General features: G+C 43.3%; 1 non-coding gene across 1 annotated transcript; it reads left to right on the forward strand.

Annotated features, from left to right (window-relative positions):
- The first annotated feature begins 9460 nt into the window (after window positions 1–9460).
- On the forward strand, window positions 9461–9532 carry TRNAT-UGU (transfer RNA threonine (anticodon UGU)). The gene has a single exon. It is a non-coding gene; the product is annotated as a tRNA-Thr (tRNA).
- The last annotated feature ends 4313 nt before the right edge of the window (window positions 9533–13845 follow it).

Below are 13845 nucleotides of genomic sequence, written 5' to 3' on the forward strand. Positions count from 1 at the left end.
TAATAAAGATATAATTGCATGATTTGGAAGAAGTGAAGCTTAGAACCATTGGTTCAAAGCGCTAGTTCGATTTGGAACCATTGGTAATATGTACAGCTATGGAACGTCGTATGACATTATGAGCAAGCGAATCACTTCAAAGAAAGTTGACCTTAGAACACAAAGAAAGGAAGATGCCGCCACGCTTCTTAATTGAAAGTGAAAGGTGTCTACGGCAATATTCGACATTTACCGAGTAAGCTTTTCAAATGCTGCCGAGGGTGGGAATCGAACCAAGGCCTTTGGCATTTGAAGCGGAGACGCTACCACGAAGGCTCAAGGTTCGAGCATGAATAAAGGCGCATCTAGTGAATGCATGGGTTTCACAAATAAGATAAAAGGAATGAAGTCAAGAAAAAGAAAAATAAAAAAAATGAAAATAAGAAAATAAACAAAAATAAAAACAAAATAAAAATAAGATATGAAAATAAAAATGAAGACAATAAAATAAAAAGGAGAAAAAAATTAAAGCAAAATAACATGAAAAATAAAAGGTAAATAAAAACAAACAGTGCGCCAGGAAACGCTTTCACCTTGCAGCACTTTAGAGAGCCAAAGTGCCCCCTGAATTTTTATATTTTCAGTTATTCGCTTGTGCTTAAAAGTAAAAATAAAACACCTGTGTTTTGTGGCGTACATGTTATTTAGCGAGAAAGCGAATACATTTCATTCATTGTTGATTCCTAGAGTTCAATAATTCGTTCTTTCCACAGATAAGGAAGTTTACAAACATTTCTTTTTTTACGGTAGCGAATTACTGTATTATTTTTGTGGTACCTACACACGAAAGTCTTTTTTTATCTACCATAGCTGGAGCGACTATGGGCGCGGCCCGAAAGGAGGGGATGTGAGTGTGCCAATGATAAATCATTATAACAATTTTAAATTACTAATACTAGACATTAAAATTTAGAACAAATAAAATAGCAAGTAGTACCAGAAAACCTATGCATCAAATGACTAGGAACCGCTAGTCGACAGCTGTTATCACAGTATGGGGATGGAGAAATACTGAAGACCGAATAGGAGCACACATACATCATGCACATGCCTACACGCGCAAAATGCCACAATATTTCGAGTTTATATTGATTAAGTTTGGACTTTTGTCAGCCACTCAACCAGTTCCCAATTCAACAAAAATTTCAAATGAATTTGAACTGCTCCTTTGTGCATTCGGCTTGCAAACCGTATTATTTCCACGTTAGAAGGTTAGTTTCATTCCACAAATCTTTTATATAGCCTGCATTGAACTAAAGATAAATGTTACTAAGTGCGCTCTCTCTATTGATAAACAACATAAAATTAATGTGCCAAATAGAATGAATCTTCATTTGCGAAATCAAATTGTGGGGTTCAACGTCGCGAAACGACACATGGGCTATGAGGGACGCCGTATTGGAGGTCTCCGGATTAATTTGGACCACCTGCTATTCGTTAACGTGCTGCACTGATATTACACTGCAGAGCACCTGTAGCTTTTGCATTTCGCCTGCCCCGAAACGCGCCACGACTGCCGGGATTGAACCTGGTTCCTGCTGCTCAGTAATCGAGCACCCTAGCCACTGAGCCACCACGATGGGATTCCTTAACTCCATCAACATCGCCATCACAAGGGTAACAACGTCCACTGCAGGACGAAAGGCCTTTCCCATATTCCTCCAATTAACCCTGTATATGAACTTCTACGCATATGAACTCCTAAACTTCCCTTGAAAGGCTCACCAGCTCTTGTTGGCAGTGCTCTAATAGAACAAATACTCGAATTGAAAAAAAAACATGCTTTATAAAAGTACAAGGTTAACTAAGGACTAAAATTTCGTTAGTTCTGTTTGCTTTCACGATCTCAATAGAGAATGAATGAGCTTTGAAACTCAGCAAAAAAAGAAAAAAATTATAAATTTAAGTAGGTAACCGCAGCAAGGATAAAGTAGCCGGGAAATACATCTTCATGCGATTTTATTTTTTTTTTCAGTTTAAATTGAATGGAGAGCAGGCCAACCTGTGCAGCGGCAATGGATTACGGTGCCCTAGAGGCAGTGGCAATGTAAAAAAAAGATCACCGTACGCTTGGAAAAAGATCTTGAGGAAACACGCGCTTGTAATTAAATAACCTCGGCTTCTTCGGCAGACGTGGATAAGTGTGGTTTTGTTCACGGTTACAATTTGCGTTATTTTTTTGCGATTACTATTACTTGCAGTAGCGATTGCTTATTTTTGGTAAGTATTTCGAACTAAGACCTATGCTTGAAACGACGTTCTCAATCATGTGGAGGGGAAAAAAGGTCTAGCAGACCTCCTAATTGGTTTCGGGACCTTAAGAATACCTGTAGTCCCTTTCGTTATGTTCTTTGTGTTCCCTGTGCTAGTTTCCCGTCGAGGAACGAAGAAAAAATCCGGAGTACTTCATTTTTACGGGATATAGCTACATCATTAAAGGGCTTCGACTGAAATTATAAATTAGACTTGGTTAGTTTTGTTTACATGCATAGATGAACAGTAACCTCAACACACGATCAAATTAACATTTCCGCCCCATCTTAATGCGGCCGTTGGCATCGTTATCGAATCTATGAAGTCACGTTCAGCGGCAGAAACTGTGCCCATCATGGCAGACAACAAGAACTTTATCGTCTGAAGCAGCATGGTACGACCATACTTTATGACTCTATTGGCAGGTATAAAGTAGGTTGAGCAAAAGCATATCCAAAATTTCACCAGCGCTGCGACTAGGAACAAGAACAGAGAAGGAAGACATGGACAAGCGCTACTAACAACTCAATCAGTTGTTAGTAGCGCTTGTCCTTGTCTTCCTGCTCTGTTCTTGTTCCTAGTCGCAGCGCTGGTGAAATTTTGAAGATGTACTAACTAGCTCAAACCACCATTTTGCTCCAGCAAAAGCATGATAGCGGCGTTTCGTCCAAGTTATTGTCGTCATCGTCTTGAGCGGACAATTGCTTTTATGTTTCTGTTCCGCAGTGCGGTCGGCTCCATCGTCTGAAACGGTATCCATCAGAGAAGTGTTTCGCTTGAGACGCACGGCCATTTCCCCAGTGTGGTTTGCAAGAGGGTAAAACAAACAAACTATATAGCTTCTCGCAGCAAATAAGCTACAACAATAGCTTTATTCCAGCCAGCCCCTTTCGCTCAGATATGTGCTAGGTATATTGATAGGTTAAACTTATGGGGCAATTTCCAAAACTGTTTGATGTCTTCGCAGGTACGTCTTCATGAAGTATATACTGTTATTTTTCACTTAAAAAAATAAAAAGCTATAGACGGCTTCGCTCGAATACAAACTTATAAAACTGCTTGTTTCAAAAATTTTTGTAAAATAAGTAAATTCAAGCATTTCATGGACCTTTCCGGTGGCTTCTCAAGCGCATACACTGTCTCTCGTCTTATCAGGGTAGATCGATGCTGTTAACGGAGAGATAAGAAAGTGGTTAGGCTACATATATACACTAAGTGCATTTGTTGTGCTTGTGAAGAAAGAAAACACAACTCGCAAGAACTTAAGAGAAGGAAGGCTTGCTTGGTTATATGCGCATAGCCCTTTTGGACCACGGTTCCTCATCTCTTTTCAGAAGCACTCGATTCTCTTTGAGGAGACAAAAGAAAAGCTCCATCACTGTCTGGCGCAGTTCTGGCGTTCCATTCTAACGCTGCCCCTGTCGTGGATCGCAGGAATCTTCTTTCTTGTATTTGAATCAAAGCCTTACATTTCTAAAGCGAGGGAAGTGGCCTACGAAAAAAAAAAGCGGTTATCGTGACAGGCAGCTAAACGCATTGAACAAAACGTGAGCCCATTGGTGACACATCTTCAAAGAAGCGGAATGAACGCGTGAATAAGATAATGTATACACCAAGATAATGTATGCACCAAAATAAAACCTAATAAGAAAATATCTTTGTTGTGAATTGGGCTGCTTTACATGTGAAACCGAAATTCAGGACTGAGAAAACAGGAGTACGCTCCGGAAGAGGGATTCAGCGTTTGTGGACAATGCAAAGGACAGGATATAAAGTGTGAAGTATTTCACAGAATGGCGTGTTTAAATAGTGAAGATAGCGACTCTAAGTGCCATTAAAAGACAGGCACGTTTTTCTGAAATATAAGGGCGCATTAATACATACGTAATGCAGAAGTCTGCATGAACTACAAAAAAAAAACAAGGCTGAGGGCACCCATCCATAGTGATTTGAGATGTTTCATCTTGTGTAGCATTGTTTCTTACTTGTCTGTTTTTCCAGGACATGGCTCTTATAAAAATGATGGAATGCTGGTGATACAAAATTTCCGGTCGGATCAGTAGAACAAACGCTCATATGTTGTTTACTTCGCAGAAATATGTCTCTGAGCCGCTAGTGTGTGAAGCGTAAGTGCTGTTAACAAGGCTATGAACACAAAATGCAGTTTATAAAGGCAGCTTTAGAGGTACTGGAACGAATATTTCGCGGCCAGCGGCAGAAAAAAATAGGTCTAAAGAAACTCTATTTCATGCTTCAGTTTCGCGCTGTGATCTGTGGTATGAAGACATTTTCTATCTGGAAACTCGAAAGGTTATTTTGGCAGCAAATATATTAAGTCGTCAAAAAAATGTGCTTGTGTGGGGGACTAATCAAAAATAAAATACAAAATGTTAAAGGCAAAAGCAAGCCAGGGGTGCAGCCCTTAATGAAGTCCACGAAAAGTCGAGATTACTGACAGGGTTTTGAGAGGCATTAGTCATATAATTTAGAGCCTCCTACCTGGTGTTCGCTAATAAAGGGAGCCATCAATTAGCTCTCCTGCGCCTATCTTGACTCCTTCCACAACGTGTGCAGTGCGATCACTTGGCTTGTCGACAGCATAATCTAATTAAAGGCGCTCTCTTTAGTGTTTAACTAGTAGGCTGGCGAAGCGTTTATAGAGGCAGAGAAATGATGCAGTAAGTCGAGGAGGTGCAATGGACAAAATTTGAAAGCCTGAAATTATATTCGAAGGAATTAAGTGAATATTCTAAGGTTGGCTCGGGAACTTCTAAAGGGTTGCGAGGTAATGACCTGCAGTACAGCTATGTCTGCAAACAAAAATGTGACTGGTATCAACTCTGTCTTGACATCTGTCGCCACGTTACGAGATCTTGCCAGAGCAAAGGAATTTAACCTTCTTCTCGACTGTAGAGGGATCATGATGCTGACTTTGCTTGCATTCTTTTGAAGAAAAAAATAAAGTGCACAGGTGAATGAGAATGCGATTGTTGAAGAACCATGAACTGTGTAGTCTGAGCAACAACAGTGCACTTTTGCAAAATATGAGTTTGAAAATTCGACCTCCGAACATGAGGCCAAGTTCGGACACAGCGTAATGCAAAAGCGGGGGTGAGCGCAATGTTCAGTAGTGCTGTATAGAATGCTAAATAAGTCGTCTATCATAACCTGGCTGCAGCTCTGGCTGATGAAACAGTGCTATAAAATTATATGCGCTAACAAAGAAAACGGACTAACAAGTAAACTGACACTCGGCCCCAATCGCCCAGATGCTGCCGATACTTTTGTGACTGATATTGTTTGGCAGTGAAGGGAAAGGTAAGGGTACGAAGCGTCGGTACCTATGTCACTCCACCAATTGTACACAGCAGGACAGCTGCCTGGCAAGTTTTTCTGTGAGCGGTTGCTTCGCTGCGTTTATTATGTAGCTGTCGGCATCTATGGAAATTTTATGCAAGCAGATGAACCCAAAAAATTGGCACAATTAAAGAAAATAGTTTTCGGTGTGACTCTCGAAGCATGAAAATATGCGGTTATGTTACAAATATGCATTAAGTAAAGAGTGTTACTGGTACACTAGACGATAAAAGAACACTATTAATTGCAACCGGAGAGCATGTTCCGCTGTGGAGAAAGAGCGTGTGTGGGCAGTGTAACAAATCACGCGGATTGTACTCATATAGAGAGAACCAGAGGAACAATCAAGGCCAGCTTTGCAACCTACTAGTTTCGAGAAAATTTGCAAACAATGAAAGAGCAGGTAGCATTAAAGAAGCTCTTACAGTTATTGGGACTGTGGCTGGGATTGGTATATGCTAGTTGCAGAAATAGATTTTATTGACGTAGGGCACACTGGTGTTCATTATACTTTTGAGTCTTAACGCATGTTAGAAAGGAGAAATTGCTTCCTGGACCAGTGTTGCTCACGGAGTTTGATTTGTAACTCTAGTTACTTTGTTTTCAACATGGTAGATTGCCGTTATACAGAGGGAAGATTACAATACTAGACAAGCGTTGTGGATAACCCTTTCATTCATTTGCGAAGCCTCCCAGCCATGTGGAGAAGGTTTAAGAGCCGCGCTAGAACTGTTGCTGGGGATAGAAAGAGTGGTAAGCCATCAAATACACTTCTGCAATGGCGTTGGCTTGGAGCGAAGGAAAAGAAAGGGCTTGTTCTAATCCTGGAATGAAATGTACTTTGTTTTTCTGCAAGCCGATTTTTGCCTTGGATGCGATGAGCGCATTAAAGCTGCTTAATATTTATTTCATTTTTACGTGTTGCGTTCTCGGGTGAGGTTACTGCAGGAGCGGTGTGGAGGAAAACAAAACAGACGGAACTTGAAAAAGAATACGAACACGAAAATCTGAATTTTAAGAACAAACAAGGGCTTCCAAAAATTTATGCAAGGGCTATGAACGTATGATCCAAGGCAGGGAATTCTAGCGTTAAGTGGTAACCGCAGAACAATAAACAGGGCAATATTTAAGGCTGTTGTGAAATCCCAGTGGTGGAAGTTTTGTCAATGTTGGAGCAATTGTTTAGCGTTGAAAAGAGTTTGAGAATGAACTAGTTTTTGCAGTGATCTTAGACATTTTATGCGGCAGCGAAATGGTAATGTCGCAAGACGTGAAACCGCATAATCGCAAGATGGGCAACAATCTCAGCCATAGTAATTCAGAGGCGGAGGTTGTTCCTAACCAAATTGCTAATATTGTGAGAAAAGCTGCCCATCAGCTGTTAGCTGTTACGTGCAGTGGTGTCATTATTGAGGGCGGTGGCTTCTGTATCCAAATCTGTCCGGGTTCGAAAAGAGGAAAATCTTGTTGCGTCTAAAGACACGTAATTTTTTCTAAACGATCCTGCGACTTTTTAACTGTGTTGCACAATTGGCCCCGTAGTGCGAAAAACGAAAAACTATGAAGCTAATATAAATGCAAACGCAGGTGATAATAAGAACCTTTTAATATACGCAGATTGAAGACTACAATAAAGTGCGATATTATTAAGCAAAAATCTGAAAGAACCCTAATCTGAAACACTATTTGAAAATAACAGCGCGCACTACAGTGAGTTTTTGCGTTAGGCTTAGTTGCGCCTAGCATTAAAAAAAGCGTAAAAGTGAACAGGAATACAAATGCAACGTAGGATAAGTTTGAGTGAAGGTACGCATTGCCCTTCTAAATTTAGCTACTGCGCTTAACAGAAATTATGAAAGTAAGCAAACAAGGGAAGGGGAATGAGGGGCTCGTTATAAATATGAAAGAAGCCAACAGCCACAGAAACCAAGGGGCACAGGGGATTTTTTTTTTACATTAATTTATTTATTTTGTGGTGTTGATCAATTTAGAATATTACTGAACATGTCATCGCTTAAAGCTAATTGATTAAAAACAACCACTGCCGCCGGTGGGATCCGAACCCACGACCTCCGAATTACGCGTCCGGTGCTCTACCTCTGAGCTACGGCGACGGCTGTCAAATCTTCTGCTTTCGGGGGTATTTATGTTTACAAGTAACCTAACCTTGAGAGTGTTCATCAGCGCCACCCACGTTCATAAGCGGCGGACGTAGAACGTCCTGAGTAACCGCAGGTAGTGACATAGAACGTCATCGAACGGAGAGGGTGGAAGCTGCGTGAGAACCCTCTTATGCTTCCTATGGAGTCAAGGCTGCCAGAACCGAGGCCCTCGCTAAGCAATTAAGCAAACAAGGGAAGGGGAATGAGGGGCTCGTTATAAATATGAAAGAAGCCAACAGCCACAGAAACCAAGGGGCACAGGGGATTTTTTTTTTACATTAATTTATTTATTTTGTGGTGTTGATCAATTTAGAATATTACTGAACATGTCATCGCTTAAAGCTAATTGATTAGAAAAGCAGAAGAAAAAACAACCACTGCCGCCGGTGGGATCCGAACCCACGACCTCCGAATTACGCGTCCGGTGCTCTACCTCTGAGCTACGGCGACGGCTGTCAAATCTTCTGCTTTCGGGGGTATTTATGTTTACAAGTAACCTAACCTTGAGAGTGTTCATCAGCGCCACCCACGTTCATAAGCGGCGGACGTAGAACGTCCTGAGTAACCGCAGGTAGTGACATAGAACGTCATCGAACGGAGAGGGTGGAAGCTGCGTGAGAACCCTCTTATGCTTCCTATGGAGTCAAGGCTGCCAGAACCGAGGCCCTCGCTAAGCAATTAAGCAAACAAGGGAAGGGGAATGAGGGGCTCGTTATAAATATGAAAGAAGCCAACAGCCACAGAAACCAAGGGGCACAGGGGATTTTTTTTTACATTAATTTATTTATTTTGTGGTGTTGATCAATTTAGAATATTACTGAACATGTCATCGCTTAAAGCTAATTGATTAGAAAAGCAGAAGAAAAAACAACCACTGCCGCCGGTGGGATCCGAACCCACGACCTCCGAATTACGCGTCCGGTGCTCTACCTCTGAGCTACGGCGACGGCTGTCAAATCTTCTGCTTTCGGGGGTATTTATGTTTACAAGTAACCTAACCTTGAGAGTGTTCATCAGCGCTACCCACGTTCATAAGCGGCGGACGTAGAACGTCCTGAGTAACCGCAGGTAGTGACATAGAACGTCATCGAACGGAGAGGGTGGAAGCTGCGTGAGAACCCTCTTATGCTTCCTATGGAGTCAAGGCTGCCAGAACCGAGGCCCTCGCTAAGCAATTAAGCAAACAAGGGAAGGGGAATGAGGGGCTCGTTATAAATATGAAAGAAGCCAACAGCCACAGAAACCAAGGGGCACAGGGGATTTTTTTTTTACATTAATTTATTTATTTTGTGGTGTTGATCAATTTAGAATATTACTGAACATGTCATCGCTTAAAGCTAATTGATTAGAAAAGCAGAAGAAAAAACAACCACTGCCGCCGGTGGGATCCGAACCCACGACCTCCGAATTACGCGTCCGGTGCTCTACCTCTGAGCTACGGTTCTGGCAGCCTTGACTCCATAGGAAGCATAAGAGGGTTCTCACGCAGCTTCCACCCTCTCCGTTCGATGACGTTCTATGTCACTACCTGCGGTTACTCAGGACGTTCTACGTCCGCCGCTTATGAACGTGGGTGGCGCTGATGAACACTCTCAAGGTTAGGTTACTTGTAAACATAAATACCCCCGAAAGCAGAAGATTTGACAGCCGTCGCCGTAGCTCAGAGGTAGAGCACCGGACGTGTAATTCGGAGGTCGTGGGTTCGGATCCCACCGGCGGCAGTGGTTGTTTTTTCTTCTGCTTTTCTAATCAATTAGCTTTAAGCGATGACATGTTCAGTAATATTCTAAATTGATCAACACCACAAAATAAATAAATTAATGTAAAAAAAAAATCCCCTGTGCCCCTTGGTTTCTGTGGCTGTTGGCTTCTTTCATATTTATAACGAGCCCCTCATTCCCCTTCCCTTGTTTGCTTAATTGCTTAGCGAGGGCCTCGGTTCTGGCAGCCTTGACTCCATAGGAAGCATAAGAGGGTTCTCACGCAGCTTCCACCCTCTCCGTTCGATGACGTTCTATGTCACTACCTGCGGTTACTCAGGACGTTCTACGTCCGCCGCTTATGAACGTGGGTGGCGCTGATGAACACTCTCAAGGTTAGGTTACTTGTAAACATAAATACCCCCGAAAGCAGAAGATTTGACAGCCGTCGCCGTAGCTCAGAGGTAGAGCACCGGACGCGTAATTCGGAGGTCGTGGGTTCGGATCCCACCGGCGGCAGTGGTTGTTTTTTCTTCTGCTTTTCTAATCAATTAGCTTTAAGCGATGACATGTTCAGTAATATTCTAAATTGATCAACACCACAAAATAAATAAATTAATGTAAAAAAAATCCCCTGTGCCCCTTCGTTTCTGTGGCTGTTGGCTTCTTTCAGAAATTATGAAAGGTTATGTGTACCCGTGAAATACAGTATCGTTGCAAGCTAAACTGTTATTCTGCAGCTGTGAGGTAAAGAAGCATGCAGAAATCATAAATAGTTCCACTGCTACGAAAGGCTATTTACAATACGCTGGACAAAGTGTGAGGTATTTGCTGTGGTAGCTAAGAAGATGCTGCAGTTTGACTTCGTATGTTTACACTCGCTACGTATTGTTGCGTCACATTGAAGAGAAACGTATAGAGCCTAGAGTTGTCAAATTCTGAAGCCTAATGCGGGAGAGCAGTAGTTAAAAAGAAAGGGAACTCCTGGCTGCTGATGCGGTCGCAGCATGAGGTAAGTGGTAGTGAGGGAGAAGCTTAAGATATGCGGCATGCACGCATTCTGTGGACAGTTTGCTGTGCAAAAGGCGAGAGCAAAAAACAGAAAGTCGTTCATTCTCCCATGATAGCAGACTTCTTTTCCATTGACATTACCGCAGTGTGGTCGTCCATAACAAAAAAAAAGCAATAAATATAACTATGCAGCCCGTTGAAGGCGCTAGAAATGCGCTATTTCAAGGAGTATGCAGTCCAGCGAAATTTTTAGCCTCCAATTTTCGCCTGAAAAACTAAATACAAGAGCATTTCTTACAGGCATTAAGTTGAGGCCAGAAAGAATTTCTACACATAACTAAAGGAAAGAGTTTCCATGTGCAGTGAGTAGCCCATACGAGTTGCACAATAGCTTTAGTAGCCAATACATGCATGTGACGCCATTACTAGTTGATAAGCATCTTGCTCTTTTGTCACTAAGGGAACAAAGCTTGAATAGCTTTTGAAGTAATAGGTATACCTGAAGTAAGAAATACATAAAATACTGGAAGGAGCCGGATTATAGGTCGTGCGTTATTACTTATTAGTCATCAGCATCGTGAGGAATGCGTTCTTGTTTCTTAGCACTAACAAAGCCCAAAAAGAGTACTAACGAGACAGTAAACGCACTAGAAGATACTTTTGAGGAACACCACTTTGGTGGCGAACGACCCGGGTTTGACCTGACTGCGTTTTAGACGGACGTCAAGAGATGGCGCTCAGGTCTCGGCGCCGTTGTCGTCGTTCGAAGGAGCCGGGAAGTAACTTACTGCCGCTTTTCGCAGAGTCGTAGCGCTTCCAGTCGTGTATGTGTACTCTAAGAGTTCTCTTTCGACTACTATTGCCTATAGACATGTCGCATCTTCTACTGCGGACTTCTCCTGGACGGATAGTACCTCTCTCGCCGCCGGTCTGAACTTGAAAAACAGGAGAATGAGACAAGGCTTTTATTTTGGGGTGGTGCTATGAATACAGCCACTGTTTGTCCTGGAAGAGTGTAGAATGTCTTTTCTTCTCTTTTCCTGGCACTACTGAAAAATTCAACTTTCACTTGCGACATGTACATACATTTCTAGTTTGGCGGCACGTGGGAGCATGGTATAATCAAAGCAGTCTAACAAATGCCTTTCTGTAAAGTGAACATTATTTTTCCTTTCTCATATATTCGTGACGTCCGCTATATCCAGGCAGAAGACAGACGTGAGCCGCAGAAAAACCCAGTGTCCTATATTTAATGTTTTGGAGTGTTCTATTTAAGCATAGCGGAACTCGAAGTGTTTGCGGGCCACATTAGGAGAAAACAAAGAAAACGTTCGCCCTTTCGTTTCCTCTAAAAAGGAGCACCATACGGTAAAGAGGCAATCTATCTGTAGCCTTGAAAACTATGGAGCTGAAATAAAAAAGATGATCGGAGTATCACAAAAGATTGTAGTGATTACGTGTTCAACAAAATGCGCTTCAGCGCATAACTTAAATCTGCAAATTTTCGACCTGAGTTGGTCATTTCATGGGCTGAAAGCGATTGCTACAGGACAGTTCCGAAAGCCGTACCCATGCCTGAAGACCATATGCTCAATATCTTGAGTATTGTCTGATGGAAGCAAGAACCGTGTACCCCCTATTTCATGGCTGAAGTGCATAGAGATATTCTGTATCATTATATTCTTTGGACATTCTAAATGTGACCGTTTCAAAACTCCCTAAAATAGTGGAGTCATAACAGCAGTCTTTAGCGGTTTGACTACGTAAGAGCTGAAAAATTACCGAAGACACTTTGGAAATTCTAAAGTGTGCTTGGCGAAAGCCTTGTGGTCAACCCCTTGCCGCTTCCCCGAACCTCTTGGCGCGGAATGACTGGGCCGCTTCGGAGCCATGCGTCTCACTGACTCGACTGCAGTCAGATGTCTGGCGAAGGAAGCGATGCAGCTGCCACCGCCGACGCTCGCGCGCTCGTTCTACCCGGAGTTACGGCTACTCGCGTGCGAGGGAGGCTACGCAGAGACCCTACAACTTTATAGGGGAACTAGATTGAGGTATCCACCACCACACAGAGCACTGACTAGGGAAGAGGCTGTAGGATGGCGTAGGCTACAGACGAACACTTTTCCTAACCTGTACATATACAGCAAAATGTCACCAACGCAATTCAGATCAGACTGTCCCTGGTGCGGCGGTACACCTACACTCTATCACATTACCTGGGAGTGCGAAAGAAACATAGCATTCCACAATTATCAAACACCGAGTGAGGAGCAATGGGAGAGCTGTCTCTCCAGCAGCGAGCTCGAGGTCCAGAGGGCCTTGGTACAGCACGCTGTTGAAGCGGCACGACTCAGTGGAGCCCTGGACTGAGGGCCCACCCTTGCTCGAAGACTCAAGTCGCCAGCGCCCAAGCAGGACGACCAAGAAGTCTTCATCTCCGCGAATCTCTTGAAAAAGCAATAAAAGTTTTCTCTCTCTCTACCGCTACTGTATGACGTCACGGTTGCTATGCACAGCTGCGCCCCCCACCGGCGCACCGGTTGCTAAGGAGGGGAGGAGGTTGCGAAGCTGCGCGCAGGAGAGGCCACAGTTGGCATGACTCCAGCACACGGACGGACACCGCGAATATGAGCCATAAAAGGCTTTCGCCTTAAAATACGAATAGGTGGCTGTAACAACCAGCGCATTAAGGATAAATTGCAAGCACGCTCTTCATTTTGCAGCACACGTTTAGGAGGCGGCGGCTACGTGAAGAGTTCCAGCGCAGCCAAGGAGTCCAAATGCTCTTTCTTTAAGCCTGGAATAGCATCTAACACGCGCTGCTTTCATCCGCGGAGATTTTCGGTTTCACGCCGAAGCCTTCTGCACGGCTGGATTTGGTGCCGACGCTTCTTTTCACGTTCACAAGCACGCCGCATCTCGAATGATGACTGCGGCTGATCCGACGGCCCCATATCTGCAATGGCGTAGAAGCTGCACTTCCCACACGCCGTCTCCACTATGTGCCGCAAAAAAATACAAAGCGGCCACGGACACATGAGGTGAACATGGCCTAGTGACGTGATCTTGCTGCAACATTAGCGCTAGCAGCGGTGCTCTAACGAAAAACGAACTATTAATATGTTAGCAACGCGCGACTTGTACTCTGAGCTGCAGAAATTGCGAAGTGGTCATGGGTGCGTGACTAGTGCTCGCGCTGCATTGCTTCTGTGCGCAGGTTCATAGGTATGGTAATCCCATCGCGGTAGAGCTTATATTAACAACTTTTAGTAGTAAAATATATATGCAGGGAAAACGTGTTGAAAATGATGTCTATATAGGAC

This window comes from Amblyomma mixtum, chromosome 1 (assembly GCF_055824585.1).
Source record: "Amblyomma mixtum isolate Tamu chromosome 1, ASM5582458v1, whole genome shotgun sequence".
NCBI lineage: Eukaryota > Metazoa > Arthropoda > Arachnida > Ixodida > Ixodidae > Amblyomma > Amblyomma mixtum.